This window comes from Sinocyclocheilus rhinocerous, unplaced genomic scaffold, assembly GCF_001515625.1.
Source record: "Sinocyclocheilus rhinocerous isolate Xijiao unplaced genomic scaffold, SAMN03320098_v1.1 scaffold54, whole genome shotgun sequence".
In the NCBI taxonomy this organism is placed as follows: Eukaryota; Metazoa; Chordata; class Actinopteri; order Cypriniformes; family Cyprinidae; genus Sinocyclocheilus; species Sinocyclocheilus rhinocerous.
In genome coordinates this window covers 1,368,512-1,374,091 of record NW_015647078.1, presented here as the reverse complement: position 1 = coordinate 1,374,091, position 5,580 = coordinate 1,368,512, and positions in this window count along the sequence as shown.

The window sequence follows — 5,580 nt, the reverse complement described above, 5'->3', positions numbered from 1 at the left end:
TCTGTGTGTGTGATTTATATGCGTTTTGAAAAGTGGGGACATGGGGTAATGTCCTGAAAAGTCACCTTCTCCTTGTAATACCTATGTCATACCCTTGTCATTATACAAATTTATGTCCTCATTTGTCACAAAAACGCACACACACACACACACACACACAGTCCAGTTCCGTTTCCTGTGCATTCCTCTGGTGTGAGCTATGACCTGCATCACAGTTAAAAACATAAACAGCATTTGACGATCTAAGGTCTGAAACTCAGGCTTCATGGGGGCTTTACTGATAAACCCTCACTTGTCTTATTAAAACACCTGCATATTGTAAATAAACATCAGTAAACCTATGCCAATACTGACACCTAGCCAGATCTGTAACAGTGTTGCTGTGGATACCGGTGGTTCACTTTTTATATATTTTTTATATATATTTTATGTATTTTATTTAATTATTTCGTTTTATTTTATTTCATTTTATTATTTTATTTTATTATTTTGAATGAATTAGAGAAAGTAAAAAAATTTAAAAAAAGCTTATGTCAGTCAGTAGATATACAACCCAAAAAGGCATTTTCAAAGGTCATTAAAATGATCAACGTCCAATTATAAGTGCTCTTAAATGTGCATACATTTTTATGACAGAATAGTTGCACAACCATAAAAAAAAAAATGGTGGAATGTAGGCCAATATATTTACATTATATAGCCTGTTTAATGCGCGCACACATAACATATTTATTCGGCCATCGCAGTGAGGACATTGCATAGACTTTCATTGATTTTCCATCAGGTTAATGATATTTCCTATAACCCAATCCCTACTTACCCATCACAGAAACATGTGCAGAACACTAGATTTACATCTAACTTCCTCACACACACACACACACGCACACACACACACACACAGTAGTCCTATGTGTAACTTGTCTATATTAGTGCATTTACAGCGACATCTAGTGGCAAGCTGAGAGTATACCCTCCATTTATTACGACATTTATTAAAAACGAATGTTTTTAAAGAATGAGTGAAAAAAGTAAAGCAATATGTTATTAGTGAAATAAAAAGCCTGATATTGTGATATAAATATAGGGAGACTGGAACAATAGTGAGGTATATTGTCAAAGTGAAACCTTTCAGCATTCAAGTCGTTTTTAACTAAGTGTTTAAAACTTACAATTACCGAATATCCCTTCAAACAACTACGGAGCCATTCATCAAAAATGTTCTAAATAATTAAAGGACGTTATTATAGCGCTATGATCACGCGCCAGCAGGGGGCAATATTTCCTCTGAACCTATTCCTAAAATCATACACTAACAGCGTCTTCAAGTGGAGTCAAAAATAACAAGTACGAGGTTAAGTGCACCGTTTTGCTGGTTAGCATGACCCCGTTAGCCTCTGCTGGAAGATAATGATGTTTAACAAGAATAGATGACTTATCCTTTAAACACCAAAGCCATTCACTGGCTGAGACGAGTTTTTAGAGGTAGGCTGCTCTTGGTCTGAAATGATAGAAAATCACTTTATAGTCTTAATCATAAAAATGTTAATTAATGTGTTTTAAATGACATATAACATTACCAAAGCTAAAAATGGTCCAATTAAACAGTTGCATGTTTACATTTGTAAACAAGAATGCTATTAAATTGCTATTAACAGCGTTAATTAATAGAAACATGGAGATGCTAATCCATGAATTAACAATATATTTGCATATAGTCTGAGATATAAATATGACAGAACACAGGAAAATTTTGTGCATAGTTTATCGAATGAAGTAAACATAGGTAGAGCAACAACAGACTCTTGAAACTATCTTTTAATGTAAATGCATGTTACTCGTACATTTCTGATAATACTTTGTCCTGTCTGACAGATTACATCACAACTTCCCACATCTAAATAATCAACACCACAAGAACAACTGAACCATCAACCAGAGCCGTTCATCTTCTGGGTTTGACCACATTCTAGCCTATTTACTGGAAATGCATGAGTGTTTAAAATGCTGGCCAAAAACAGTCTACCGACCATCACATACAACAAAGAAAAACAGATGCTGCAATGCCATAGAATATAGTATAAATGCATATAAAAACATACATTTGTACAGTAGGAATTCTAATAAGATTTACAGTAGATATAGATATGTTTTCTACATGATGAGTGGACAATTCCTTATTTAAATGCTTCCATGCTGTAACACAATAAAATGTGAAAATGGGACTTGGATTTTATTGGCACCTCATTTATCTCTCTCTATATATATATATATATATATGTATTATTTTATTAAATACATGTAATAACATGCATTCATTTCACACCGCATATCACACACACAAATGCGCATGTGTGGTAGGTCTATGTAAAATGTGGACTGCAGACAAGCAAATATACATAGATCAGGAACGTAATGTATCTACACATCTACATAACTAGGTTGAACCGAGCAAAAATGATTCAGCAAAGCTTAGTCCAATGACTTGAATCATGGTCTGAGACATTTTCTCTGCTACCCAAAATCTGACAGACCCATAAAAGGATTGTTCACCCAAAAAATAAAGCTCTGTCATCGTTTACTCACCCTCGCATCCAAACCAGCATGTTAGGCAGAATGCTGCAAAAAGCATCCTATAAAATACCCTAAAAATACAAATCATGTCACGTATTCCAAGTCTCCTGAAGCCATGCTGCATTTTTCAGTATTTTATGCTTCCTGAGCTGCACTTATAATGTTAACAGAATTTATTTTACACCAAACCTGTGATAATTTCGAGATAAAAGGCTATTTTCTACTTTGATTTTAAGCCTATGATTTGAACACTCTGCTGTGTCTCCTTTAAGACTTCACTGTAAACGCCCACTGCTATAATTGTTCAACAACTTTGCATATGAAATAAGAGTTACATGTGAAACTCTTTTGAAAACTTTTACTGCGTTTTTAATATCACAGCTGCCATGGTTAACTAATTGGAAACATCTTTGTACCTTTGAACCCCAAAAGGTGCATTTTAGTACTCTTGTACCTTTTATTCTGAGACTGTAGAGAGCAAAAACCCAGATATTTGAAGGAAATTAAGAAATCCCATGCAGGACAAGTCTGGAAAAAAGGCTTGATTCACTACCACAAAAACAGCAATTAACAAAAGAACATCTGACTGTAAATGAGTCCTTACATTAACATTAACACGTTTACATTTTGTGGCATTACTGTTGGGTCCATAGTCTTTCTGTAAAAGTCTGTTCGCAAAGTCTGCAAAAACTATGATCCTGTTTTATTATTTCTCCTGCCTGTGGGCGGGCCCAAAAAAAAATCAAAGATGTAGAATTGAACTGTGCTGATGTTTTCATGTCTATTACGTCATAAAAACCCAGAGGTAGTTCTTTTGGCAGCTTGGTTTCAATAAAAGCTGTTTTGAACTAACAAGGAAAAATTTCAAACAAATTTTCCATAAAATCATAGTTCAATTCAAGACCCCTTTAAGTTGTTATTCAGTGAAAATCTTCCCTTGCGATTCAAGTATCTTCAAAAATAGCGCATGATGAAATATCTTACATGTTGGACAACAGGGTCAGAAATTCACTTTTCCACTAAGGCTACGTTAACACGACAACGGTGTAGTCAAAAACGGAAACGTTTTTCCCTTGCGTTATTAAAAAGTTTCACGTATACACGACAATGTTTTCAAAACGATTCGCGTTTACACATATCCACGAAAACGGCCAAAAACGCTGTATTACGTATGCCAGGCCAGTAGTTGGCGCTGTCACCTTGTTAGTAAACAGTATCTGTCGGGAAGTGACGATTATATGACGATTGTAATATTGCTGAAGTAAATCCACACTTTGCTGAAGAAATGTTAGCAAACTCTTGAGCAGCAACAACAGTACCATGTACTCCGTCATTGTTGTGTATGTTTGTTCGCGCTTGCCTTTAAAATCGACACGTACTGCACATGTCTACATACCTAACACGTACTACGCACACGCATGACGTCACCGTTTTCAAAGATTCCCGTTTGGGGTGTTTACACGGAAACGATAACGGCGGCGATTTCAAAAACTTGCACTTTGAAACACGTTTTCCAAAATATGCGTTTTCAGTCCCCAAAACGCCGTCGTCTTGTAAACGAACAGTCAAAATGCATAAAAAGTTTCCAGTTTTTGGTTGAAAACATTGTCGTGTAAACGTCCCCTAAGGGGCAATATTTGCGTTTGGGGATTTTTAGGGTCTTTTTTTTACCTTTGTAAAAAAAAAAAAATCTAATTACCTTATTAAATGTATCTGTATTGTCTTAAATGTTTGGGAAAACTGCACGTCATAATCTGGCTACACAGACAAAACAAGCTTAACAACCGTTTATGAATTAGTTTATTGCTGTTTACGCATTCGAAAATCAAGACTCTTTGCATTGCATCTGCACATTGTTGTTTATGATCCGAGTATTTGACAAGAGAGAACACTTCAGTCAGTGAATGTGAACACTGAACAAAATCTAATCTAAGCCAATCTAAACACCTCTGATTGGTCATTGCATTCATAAGCTCAACAGAAATGTCTGATTGGTTATGATGCTCAATTCTGCAAAAAAACACAGAAGAAATCTGATGCAATATGAGAGCTAAACGTAATGCCAAAATCAACACTTTTCATTCATTTTCACATTACAGCCATAATATAGTTTCACGAGTTCGTGGGCCCATGTAATCTTAGCATTAGTGGTAAACAGATTTGGCTTGATGTCTGCAATGGAGGGCTCAGAGAGACTATTCTACTCGAGCTCCGATAGCCCCCCTATAGACAGAAAGATAAATAAATACATATGCATAAAAGGTGGAGATGGGGAGGAGGAGGGATGCCGAAAGAACTAACAACGGAGGCTGTATTTATACTCGAATATGAATTGGAAGATTAGATGGGCGTACTTCACTAGTTTAATTGTGCAGGGGCGGTTTTTGCCCCCTTATTTCGAATTTGGGGGCATTTTTGTTCCTTTTGGTTGCATTTTGCCCCAAGCTCCCATTAATTTCCAACCCTGTTGGCCAATACCAAAAGCTTTTGTGTTGAAAGAGCAAAACTGATCATTGTGCCTAACACGCAGGTTTGAAATGACAAATGTGTGCATAAATCATGACAACATTTTCATTTTTGGCTGAACTTTTCCTTCAACAAATGGATGCTCTTGAAGCGTCCACCGGCTGAGCTTTCTTGGGACTTCGAGAATGCTTTCTGTTGTTTCTTTGAGAGATACTCTCCCAGGTGGTCATGGGAACACTGGGAACCTCCCTCTTTTTTGATACGAGCTCTGCCTGAACCACTCCCCGGATCTGCTCCTTGTCTTCATCGGAGGAAGCGTCGCTCTTAGAGATCATCTCCACTGCAGGCTCCGTGAACACTATCAGCTGATTTCTGCGATGAGGAACTTCCCCTGCAGGACTCCCATCGGCCCCTTTCTTCTTCGTCAGCACGGTGACCGTCATCTGGGCCACGCTGTGGTTCAGAGATGCGCTGCGGAGCAGCATATTGGAGCATGGCTGCACCATCTGGATGCCGCCGATGGGAATGGTGAGGCTGAGG